The sequence below is a fragment of the Notolepis coatsorum genome (genome assembly GCF_963971535.1).
Source record: "Notolepis coatsorum genome assembly, chromosome: 10".
Lineage (NCBI taxonomy): Eukaryota > Metazoa > Chordata > Actinopteri > Aulopiformes > Paralepididae > Notolepis > Notolepis coatsorum.
Window position 1 is genome coordinate 42,214,090 of NC_140174.1, and position 12,500 is coordinate 42,226,589.

Here is a 12,500-nt window from a genome sequence, read left to right on the forward strand (position 1 = left end):
AGCATTTGCATGAGGCCTCTCACTACACAGGTGCACCGCCCATGTTTGGATTGGCTCTTTTGTTGCCCGGCGAGAGACTCCTCGTCCAGCCTCTAAGTGTATGTTCAGTATTCCCCGAGCCGGACTCTCATTGGTATGGGTGTCAGTGCCGGTGTAACAGAGCTGTGTCACTGTGGCGAACAAGTGGTGCTACAACCATTTTCTTCCCATGGCAGAGTTAGTAGTCTCTTAAAATGGTTCCAGACAGAGCTAACAGCGCAGGTCTGTTTACAAGCGGCTTCTGGCTTCTGCACTTCACCAAAAAACAATGCTGATTTATTTTGCACATAATCTCACACACGCATCTGATCAAAAAACTCTAAATTGTATTGCATTAATGCATTATATTCATTTAGTTTGACAGTGATTGAGAGTGAATACGTTTGAATTTGGCCACCAGTGATGTCATCAGGGATATTGAATCCTTGTGCCATGTTAATTATAGCTCCATGAAACGATTTTGATGAAAAAATAGCAATACCTTGTTTTATAGGGACTGCTACCTTATCATTTCATTGAGCTGTAATTAACACAACACACGGATTCAATATCCCCAATTACATCCCCGGTGGCCATATTCAAACTCATTTACTCTCAATAAAATGGATTATGTGTGTGAGATTATGTGCAAAATAAATCAGCATTGCTTCTTTGGCTAAGTGCCCCTTTAAAGGCTCAATCTTTAATCTGTAAAAAGAGAAGGGTAGCCACTGAATTTGGTAATGGAGAATTTCATTATATTTTTCTTATGTAAAAGAATGTATTTGATTGATTGAGCTCTTGAGCTGACAAGGTCTGATACTATATGACAGCTACACCTGTTACAGCTGTAAGCTTTGTGACAAGTTCATAGTAAAACAGACCTGTATTTTGAGTTAAGTTTATTTGATATGTGCATTACGGTAGCATTAGAATTGTAACATATGTTTATGCACAAAAGACCAGATGCACTGAGTTTAGTGTACGTAGCGAACCTCTAATTTACAATACCTGTCCACAAAAGTTATGATATACTAACATTTTAATGACATCCACAAATACATAGCCTATACACAAATACAGATGCAGATACATACTAAAATGCATGCATCCACAAATACATAGCCTATACACAAATACAGACATGGATACATAATACTAAAATACATCCACAATTAGCCTAGAATACATTATGCAGATACAAAATATGAGTGTGTCTATAGAGGTGTGAGAACAATGTTGTTTCTCTTTAAGCCATACAAAAAAAACATAAATATGAATACATCATATTTAATACATAATATATAAATAACATGAAAAAGCATAATTTAAAAAATTATTGTATTGCATTTATTTTTTATTTTTTTGTAAAAGAATATTGTATTGCATTTTCAATTCAGTTGGTAGACAGTTCCATCATTTTGCTCCTTTAACAGAGAGGGCTGTCTGGCCAAATGTGTTTTTTGCATAGTGCATTGTGACAGTTGCCGTTGGTTATGATGATGATGATGATGATGATGATGATGATGATGATCAGGATGATGATCAGGATGATGATGATGATGAGGATAATGATGATGGGTTAAGAAAATTCCATCTGTAAGTCAACCTCTGTAGGTACATATACTGTATATACGCCACATCTAGATGGTCAAAAATATTCTGAATTAATAATAATAATAATAATTCATTTGATTTATATAGTGCTTCTCAAGGACCCGAAGTCGCTGACAGTAGGCAGAGGAACATAGTAAAACAAAGAAACAAAAAAGGAACATAAGACCACAGGGGAAACAGGGGAAAGCAGCATGAGATAACACAGAAACATAGAGCGACAGGAACAAACATCAGGTTGGAGGGGGGGGGGGGGGGTTGAAGGCTAGGGAGAACAGGTGGGTTTTGAGGCAGGATTTGAAGGTGTGGGGGAGTCTCTGATGGACTGAGGGAGGGAATTCCATAGTCGGGGTGCAGTGCGAGACAAGGCCCGATCACCAACGTTTTTAATGTCGGGACAGTGAGGGAGGCAGTGGAGGAGGACCGGAGGGGGTGGGGCGGTAGGGAAGAAGGAGATCAGTCAGGTAGGGGGGGGGGCAGGCTAACTGGAGCTCTAACTGGTTTCCAATAGACCTCTGAGGTTTAGTCTTGCAGTCCTGGATTAAAACCTCATCTCTCAGACTAACATTAACCTTCAGCGCTGATCTCCCGTGAAAAAACAGATTAGAGTCGTGGACTTTAATCCACTGTTGTTAAACAGGCCCCGGAAGAATTGTTAGGTTGTACTAGGAGAAAATTTGGCAATGATTCCGCAAAGGGAACACAATGGTCCTTTGTAACCCCTTTTTAATCTGAGCCTGTATAGCATTGCTGTCTGAGAACGGTGTTTTTAGAGTTTATGGGACTACAGGCGTAATTGGGCAGCGCTTGAAGGCAGTAACTCACCATGGCTCAGTGATTAGTTTTAAAGACCAATGAGACGACTTGGGGAAATTCAATGGCTGCACGCGGAAGAAAGGAACAACGACGAAGGGCTGTGTGTGGACTAGAGAAAGACAAGCCAGGGTTTCCTTATGACTGACGTAACGGGAAATAAAATAGAAAATAGATTTGATAGAGATATTAGATATTATTATTCGACTTATTTGAGTGGATTTAGTGTCTTAAGACCGTCGTGTGATGCATGGGCTTCGGGGGCTTTAGTCCCGAATGTTTTCTGACCGGCCCTGAATCTTTCTGACAGAGGGGGGAAAATCTATAATGGAATGTAATTAATTGAATTCCCAACCAACCCCAACACTTGCTGCCGCCTGTGTGTGGAGAGACGAACACGCTGGGGACACGCTGCCTCACTGAGCTGCTGCAGCTCATACAAGCCTGGCTGTTCACACCAGAAGTGCTTTTCCTTGCACTGGTCTTAGTTCACACAGTAGGGGTTAGGATCCTCCAGGATCTCTGTGTCCGCATATCTCGAGCCCGGAGCATCCAATTCACAAGCTTACAAAGCTGGGATACACAGGTCGGCTTGTATGATGGTGGCTGATGCCACTTTTTTCCACTAAAGGTAAAATTGCATGGCAGTAGTTTATTTTACCATTAGGTGCAGAAAAAAGGCATTTCCCAGTGTGCCATTTTGGTTCCGACACCTGTCTGCCGTTTACCTATAGAAAAGCTGTGTTTTCCTATTTGGAGCTGTTTGTCCTTTTTACAACATACAATTAGTTCTCCAAGGTGCTGACCCATAAAATATATCCCTTTGATTGACATATTAAAACCTTATTCATTCGTTCAAAAAAACGGATTCATCACTTTATTAAATTAAATTCAATTCAATTCAATTCAATTAAGTGAAATGTAGGTAGTCGTGTTGCATGCAGAACAGCAGGGACCATCCTATAGAGAAGCTGTGTTTTCCTGTTTGAGTCATTGGAACATACAATGAGCTCTCCAAGGTGCTGAAGCATCACATGTAGCCATTTGACTCACAAACCAAAGAACACCATGACCCACTTTTTCTGTGGCTTCAATTATATATCATTGACTTATTAAAACCTTAATAATACAGTTTCAATGTTTTTTATTACATTTCTTACCTGTATAATATATGTCAGACGCCAAAACTATTCCTTTATTAAATGAAGCCCAGATGGTCTTGAGCTTAGCCCCGAACCCACATCTAGCTGTGACACCACAGGGAAATGGTAATCGCGGTTATTCGCCCTAGATCCGACAGCTAGTTCTAAGTTGTATTTTCGGTTATGTAAAGGAATTTCTTCTTGAGGTGAGGTCATGATGTCATGGTGTTATTCTGAACCTACAGTATAACCAACCTTAATCATAGTTGTGGTATTTAGTTCTGAGGTGGAAGAAAGAAAAGAAAAGAGGAGCATGTATACTGTATTTATATGTCTTTTAGCGCTGAATAAACAGGCTCAGCAGGAAGAGCATTGATCCCCAGAACCCTGTCTGAAGCTATTTCTCTGAAGCTACCCTCCCCTCCCACCACGTTCACAGAAGAAAAACAGAACCTTCCCGGCTCACTGTTGATGATGGTTATTTTCAGCATTTGCGATGAGTTTAGAAACAAGGTGCAAAGGATTATCATAATTTAAGTTGTATCCCCCTGTATTGTATATCTCTCTGTATCGCGGCTTTCACTCTCCACAGCCACGCTAGTACAGTATGTAAGGGACTACTTTACAAGCGTGTTTAGTGGCGGACATTATGCATGGGTATTTAAAGTGTGTGTCTGAGGCTCCTCTGCCCTGCGGTGACGGCAGTGTGATGTCAGCTTATTAGGCCCGGCCCGGCCTCCATCGTCCTTGAGGGCAGATTGCTGTTAGCATGCTAATACCTCCACCTGTTTCTGCCACATTATCGGCACAAGGGCAGAGACGAGGGAGCAACACATCCGTGCACACACTGACGCCAGCACACATGCGCTCGTGAGAACACACACACACAGAGACACAGATACACACACACACACAGACACACACACACACACACACACACACTCATGCTGTCCCAGTATTGACTCTGCATGCTCTTCATCTTCCCTGCTCCGCTCTTCATCTCTACATGTTCTCAGCTAATTTACATCACATCACTATTACTGCCAGTCAATGTGTGTGTATGTGAGGGAGAGAGAGAGCGAGAGAGAGAGTGTGCATGTGTGCGTGTGTGTCCATCTATGCGTGCCTGTGAGCGTGCCTGTGAGCGTGCCTGTGTGTGTGTGTGTGTGTGTGTGTTGCATGCTGTCTGTTGGGGGTCTCTGGGGAGAGGACACATCACTGAGGTAAGTTCAGGGCGAACAGACGGCTCCTGAATCCAAACCTCACAGGTAGGACTGTCCGCTTCCGCCCACCACCCCGTCCACCCTCTGTGTCTACTACAAGTGTGTGTGTGTGTGTGTGTGTGTGTGTGTGTGTGTGTGTGTGTGTGTGTGTGTGTGTGTGTGTGTGTGTGTGTGTGTGTGTGTGTGTGTGTGTGTGTGTGTGTGTGTGTGTGTGTGTGTGTGTGTGTGTGTGTGTGTGTGTGTGTGTGTGTGTGTGTGTGTGTGTGTGTGTGTGTGTGTGTGTGTGTGTGTGTGTGTGTGTGTGTGTGTGTGTGTGCATTAGGGACACCGCGGTGGGAGATTTTCCGACCTCACGACAACACCATTGTTAGCGGTTACACCAGACATTTTCTAAGGGATGTGTGTTGCGTTGAATACGTTTTAACCACATCTATTTAAAATAATTAAAATAAAATAAAATAAAATAGTAACGTTATGCCTAATGACCATAAGAGACATTTGACATTAGGCTAAATGGAGAAGCATCAGCAATACAACAGTACAACCAAGGAAACCGGAGTAATTTCAACAAACTCACAGTGCAGACATATCATCCAAGATACTTGAGATGGTTTCCTTCGGTAGTATCATCGTTTTACAACGTGAACTGTGCAGAATAGATGATCCCAAATTGTTATGTTAACGTTACAGTTGGGCAGGCTGCACTAGTTAGCTAGCACTAGTTTGAATATGGATCATTGTAGTTGTTGACAGAGTCACCTGGGGAACAACAATAACTTGGTCATGACGACAAGGTCCTCTCTTTAGCCTTTGGCGTGGTTTATTATTTCACATAGCTTATGCACCATGAGACATTCTCTCTGTGAGAGGCGACGGAGGAAGAGACAGAGGGGGAGGGAACATTCCCTTAAATACCCTCTTACCTGACGTCAGCTACAATAGCTACGTCTCCTTGCGCCTATAGCGCCCTCTTGTGGAACAGTTAAGCAGTTACATGCAATCATATATAACACATAAACTCAACAGTAGTCGACTGACACCTGCTCTTTGCTAAATCAACAGACGACAGTGTCCCTCTGCTGTATCTTGTCATATATTTACATTTACATTTAGTAATTTAGCTGACGATCCAAAGCGACTTACAAGTTCTGTACGACAAGTCATCAGGAAGGGCACAACTCTATCAGCTGAGTAACAATGTTCATCAAAGTGTTGAGTGCTACAGTGTAGGTTAGTTTATTAGGACAAGTGCATGACAGTAAGGTTAGTTAGGGTTAGATAAAAAAAATAAAAAAAGGTATTATTATTTTCATTTCAGATAATGGTTAAACAGCCATTATTTTAACAGAATTATATTAATTGAGTTAAACAGCAGACCAAGGCCTGCATCCAAACGGCAGACCATCGCATCCAAACGGCGATGAGGAGTAGTAGCAGATAGCATGTTTCTAACAGCAAAGCTAGTAACTACAGAGGAGTAGTAGCAGTTACAGTAGCATATCGCTAACAGCAAAGCTAGTAGCTACAGAGGAGTAGTAGGTACAGTAGCATGTTGCTAACAGCAAAGCTAGTAGCTACAAAGGAGTAGCAGTTAGCATGTTGCTAACAACAAAGCTAGTAGCTACAGAGGAGTAGTAGCAGTTAGCATGTTGCTAACAACAAAGCTAGTAGCTACAGAGGAGTAGTAGCAGTTAGCATGTTGCTAACAACAAAGCTAGTACTGTAGCTACAGAGGAGTAGTAGCAGTTAGCATGTTGCTAACAACAAAGCTAGTACTGTAGCTACAGAGGAGTAGTAGCAGTTACAGTAGCATGCTGCTAACAGCAAAGCTAGTAGCTACAGAGGAGTAGTAGCAGTTACAGTAGCATGTTGCTAACAGCAAAGCTAGTACTGTAGCTACAGAGGGGGTGTGCACTGAGAATGAGAGGCCAGCTGTGTTGGCAACAGCAGTGGGGGCGGTGGGCAAGTAATGTAATTGTGTTATGGGGGGTGTTTCTAGAACCCAAGAGCAGAACACAGGGACGGGAGAATGGAGCGGTTTAGAATGTTTAATTAAGCAGGAGGGATTAAAAGGTCCAATGGTCAGGAGAGGGGCTGGAGATGGGGAACAAGGAGTGTAGGAGAGACAGGCCGATGGCGTGGTGAGGTCCAGGGGGATGCAGGCTCTTATCCTGGTTTGGTAATGAGGTGATAGCTGGCAGGGGTGTAGACAGGCACAGGTGAGTAATCAAATCAAAATCAAATCAAATGTATTTGTAAGGCCCGACAACACATGTTAATGTCCCCATGGGCCGGACACGTATTCTTTAAACAAGTCAAGAAGAAACCTCACAATAAATCAAGAACAAAACCCAAAATAAATGTAAAATAAATAAATAAATGCAACACTCCCAGACATACCCCAGCGAAGGTAAGGAAAAACTCACTAAAAGCCTAGCAATAGGAAAAATGCACCACAGGCAATGTGGAGGAAGGAGAGAAACCTTAGAAGGGCCGTTCAAAGGGGGATCCCCTCTACTTGGATGTCGGTGATAATATAATGTTGCTATGGATGATCGATGGGTGGAGAATAAAACAGGTGAAATAGTTGGTATGTATGTACACGTGTAATAAAACACAAATATGTACATGCAATAGCAACTGGGGTACATAAGAAAATGTTTGAAAGATTAATTAAGCATTACATCACACGCAGGAGTGGTTTGTGACCAATAAACCATGCCTAGGGGTGGTTGTTAGGCCCGAGGCGCAGCCGAGGGTCGTTAGACCCCCCTAGGCATGGTTTATTGGTCACAAATCACGACTGCACGTGGTGTAAAGCTTTTATACAACTGCCAGATTCATCCAACCTTATTTCTATACAATAAACACACATTAATCGAAGATTTATTGAAAAAACCATCCGCCAGAAAAAGTAGTTCCCACAACTCCATGTGGAAGCAGCTTGAAGTGCATCCAACCAAACTAACACATCCAACTGTGTATTATTGGAATGATTGAGAGAAGTTGCCTCATGTGGAAGCAGCTTGAAGTGCATCCAACCAACTAACACATCCAACTGTGTATTATTGGAATGATTGATTGAAAATTTATTAAAACGTTTTCTTTGCCCTATAGGAAAAAAACGTTTTCTTCGCCCTATTTTTTTATTTATTTCTTTTAGCCTAAACTTAACCAGTTGGAAACCAGGGGTACAGTAATAAAATTAGCAATCAACCAATCAATCAATTCAATAGACCATGCTCACTTAAAACAGCGCTGCTTCTCTCTCAGTCTGACTCCCCCGCTGTTGCAGACAGGAGTGTGTGTGTGTGTGTGTGCGTGTGTGTGTGTGTGTGTGTGTGTGTGTGTGTGTGTCACAGTGTGTGTGTGCGTGTGTGTGTGTGTGTGTGTATGTGTGTGTGTGTGTGTGTGTGTGTGTGTGTGTGTATGTGTGTGTTTGTGGGTACGCCAGCGTCGGACAGTGTGAGAGAGAACGCTGCAGTCGGAAAGTAGGAAGGAAGAAATTTAAATCAATCAATTAATCTATCAATCAATCCGCGATTTTTCTTTTGTTCTAGATTGAGTCAAGACCCATCAATTACATCATCCAACATTGTTTAAAATACTAACACATTCCCCTTGACAGAATCGCTTCATATTTAGTCGTTATGGTGCTTTCAACATAACCATTTGTTCTCCGCGATCCTGTTTTCTCCCGGAGTGAGCCGGGGAGGGTTATGTGATTTGGTTGTGGGCGGGTCCTGAGCCCAGGACCGTGGATTGTTACCAATAAAGACGTGTGAATGGCCAATCAGAATCGAGAAATTTGCATGCCGTTGTATAAAATAGAATAGAGCAGCAACAACTAAATAAAAAGCATAGGGAATCGAGCACTAGACTAGTATGAAAATAGGATAACGGCTAAATGTTGAGGCTCGGAGCTCGGAGTAAGATGATGGTGAGACAGGAACAGGAAGGAGACCATGTATGGGCATGGGGACTTGCTGACAGACAGGGGAGAGAAAAGCCCTGGCTGTGGCTGTAACAAATTGGTGTCCAAACACCACCGACTATGGTGTTCAGTTGGTTTTAAAGTTTTTTTTTAAAGTTAAAGTTTAGTTCAGAGACATAAAGACAATAAATAAACATGTAGATAAACTAAACGGTCAAAAAGCCCAAAGCAGGGCCTGTATCAAGCATCTGAACGTAGCAGTACTGATCTGAGACCAGTCATGGTGAGATGTATATAAAAGTGTCATGAGCAGTCTGATCCTAGATCAGTACTCCTATTCTTAGAAGTTTGATACATACTAGCCCTGGTTTGCTTGGCGAGCCTCCAATTAGGAGAGGAGAGAATAACAAAAATGTAGAGTAATAATTTAATTAACATTAAATACAATATTGACATAACTAAGAGATTATCTGGTAAATAAATCTTTGCATAGGTATTTCAGCTACAATACGAAGCTGACTCTGGCATTGGCATGATGTAAGTGTTGCCAGAGAGCTGATTACAGGAGTCTAATAAAAGAGTACAAAGCACAAGACATGTAAATCCAGTTTAATTAACAGTGTTGATCCAGCAACACAAGGAATAACTATGGCATCTGTGTATTTTATCTTTGTTTACTCAGGGATAATCAAGAGATTAAATGAGCAGGTGCCATTTTCACTACGCATCATACTGGTTAATAAGGATTTAATATTTATTTAGACTCAAACTTTTTTGCTCTCATAGCTTTAGAAAAAAAAGAAAACATAAATAAAGATGAGGATATCGCAGTAGACATCGTATTGGTTGGTAAGATTTCTTTTTTTAAGACTTGTACATTTATGCTCTGACAGCTTTTTTCAAAGCATAAAGAATAATAATAATAATAAGTGCTTTTTGTGATACTCAAATACATTTGACAAAGAACAGGAAACAAGTAAAATCAGAACAAAGGAACAAATGTGGGAAAAAAATGTAAATACACAATAATGGAAAACAAAGTAGAAATACTAAAAGAAAATACAAAATGTGATCAGAGATTAAAAGCAGATTTGAGGAGGTGAGGTTTGAAAGCGTTTTTGAAGGAAGGGGGCGAGACGGGAGCTCCTGATGCTGGTAGGTGGAGAGTTCCAGAGGGTGGGGGGGGGGGGGGCAGCAGAGGAAAAGGTTCAGTGCTTGGTCCTTGTGGGGGTAAGGAGGTTGGCGTCTGCTGTGTGTGTAGGGTATGTGGGAGGAGTGAGGAGAGGTAGGAGGAGTGATGAGAGGCAGGAGGAGTGAGGAGAGGTAGGAGGAGTGAGGAGAGGTAGGAGGAGTGAGGAGAGGTAGGAGGAGTGAGGAGAGGTAGGAGTGAGCAGAGGTAGGAGTGAGGGGAGGTAGGAGGAGTGAGGAGTGGTAGGAGTGAGGAGAGGTAGGAGGAGTGAGGAGAGGTAGGAGTGAGGAGAGGTAGGAGTGAGGGGAGGTAGGAGGAGTGAGGAGAGGTAGGAGGAGTGAGGAGAGGTAGGAGGAGTGAGGAGAGGTAGGAGGAGTGAGGAGAGGTAGGAGTGAGCAGAGGTAGGAGTGAGGGGAGGTAGGAGGAGTGAGGAGTGGTAGGAGTGAGGAGAGGCAGGAGGAGTGAGGAGAGGTAGGAGTGAGCAGAGGTAGGAGTGAGGGGAGGTAGGAGGAGTGAGGAGAGGCAGGAGGAGTGAGGAGAGGTAGGAGTGAGGGGAGGTAGGAGGAGTGAGGAGAGGTAGGAGTGATGAGAGACAGGATGAGTGAGGAGAGGTAGGAGTGATGAGAGGCAGGAGGAGTGAGGAGAGGTAGGAGGAGTGAGGAGAGGTAGGAGGAGTGAGGAGAGGTAGGAGTGAGCAGAGGTAGGAGTGAGGGGAGGTAGGAGGAGTGAGGAGAGGTAGGAGTGAGGAGAGGCAGGAGGAGTGAGGAGAGGTAGGAGTGAGCAGAGGTAGGAGTGAGGGGAGGTAGGATGAGTGAGGAGAGGTAGGAGTGAGGAGAGGTAGGAGTGAGCAGAGGTAGGAGTGAGGGGAGGTAGGAGGAGTGAGGAGAGGTAGGAGTGATGAGAGGCAGGAGGAGTGAGGAGAGGTAGGAGGAGTGAGGAGAGGTAGGAGGAGTGAGGAGAGGTAGGAGGAGTGAGGAGAGGTAGGAGTGAGCAGAGGTAGGAGTGAGGGGAGGTAGGAGGAGTGAGGAGTGGTAGGAGTGAGGAGAGGTAGGAGGAGTGAGGAGAGGTAGGAGTGAGGAGAGGTAGGAGTGAGGGGAGGTAGGAGGAGTGAGGAGAGGTAGGAGGAGTGAGGAGAGGTAGGAGGAGTGAGGAGAGGTAGGAGGAGTGAGGAGAGGTAGGAGTGAGCAGAGGTAGGAGTGAGGGGAGGTAGGAGGAGTGAGGAGTGGTAGGAGTGAGGAGAGGCAGGAGGAGTGAGGAGAGGTAGGAGTGAGCAGAGGTAGGAGTGAGGGGAGGTAGGAAGAGTGAGGAGAGGTAGGAGTGATGAGAGGCAGGAGGAGTGAGGAGAGGTAGGAGTGATGAGAGGCAGGAGGAGTGAGGAGAGGTAGGAGGAGTGAGGAGAGGTAGGAGGAGTGAGGAGAGGTAGGAGTGAGCAGAGGTAGGAGTGAGGGGAGGTAGGAGGAGTGAGGAGAGGTAGGAGTGAGGAGAGGCAGGAGGAGTGAGGAGAGGTAGGAGTGAGCAGAGGTAGGAGTGAGGGGAGGTAGGAGGAGTGAGGAGAGGTAGGAGTGAGGAGAGGCAGGAGGAGTGAGGAGAGGTAGGAGTGAGGAGAGGTAGGAGTGAGGGGAGGTAGGAGGAGTGAGGAGAGGTAGGAGTGAGGAGAGGTAGGAGTGAGGAGAGGCAGGAGGAGTGAGGAGAGGTAGGAGTGAGGAGAGGCAGGAGGAGTGAGGAGAGGTAGGAGTGAGGAGAGGCAGGAGGCTTTGTGTGAGTTTGTTGTTCACCGGGAGCCGATGGAGATTGTGAAGGACAGGGGTGACGTGGTCTCTGGGTAAATCAGGCGTGCAGCAGAGTTCTGGACATGTTGCAGTTTGTAGAGGGGACGACATAAAGCAGGCTGCTGCTGCAATCTGTGATGAAGTGAACAAGGCTTTCAGCAGTGGACGTAGATAGGGAGGGGCGGAGACATGCTGTGTTTCTGAGGTGGAAAAACTGCAGTTCTTACTATATGGTTGATGTGGGGTCCAAAAGAGAGGGTGGAATAAAAAATGACACAGGGACTGCGGATGTTAGATTGGGGAGGGGGGCGAAACCGCCGATGCAGAGGGAGAAGCTGTGGGTGTGTTCGGTGAGGGATTTCACGCCGATCATAATGACCGCAGATTTATGACAGTCGAGTTTGAGGAAGTTGATTTGCGTCCAGGTTTTTATGTCCAAAAGGCAGTTTGTGAGGATAAATAACGATGACGAGCGGAGTTCTAGACATTTCATCGGTTAATAAGATGATGTTGTTGTTTTACAGACGTGTGCATTTTTCGCTCTTCCTCTTCATAATTCAAGATGAAGAGTTATTGATGTGAACAGCGGAGAGACTATTCCAGCCAAGTGGTCCTTGGTAACCGATTGAAAAACCCTGGTTTAAAAAGAAAAGTAATGTATTGTCCTTCTTGGAGACACAAACTAGTGAAAAAGATAATTTAGAATCGAACAACAACCACACCATAAGCATAGTTCTGGACACACACACACACACATGTCTAAATGTGGTATACATGTAATTATGAGTGTGTCAATAT

The 12,500-nt window shown here is 44.2% G+C and overlaps 1 protein-coding gene across 1 annotated transcript in view; it reads left to right on the forward strand.

Annotated features, from left to right (window-relative positions):
* The window catches only part of nrxn1a (neurexin 1a), a gene marked incomplete at both ends in the record, with an annotated part of 111,652 nt that overhangs the window by 43,681 nt on the left and 55,471 nt on the right, over positions 1-12,500 (forward strand). The window lies entirely within an intron of this gene.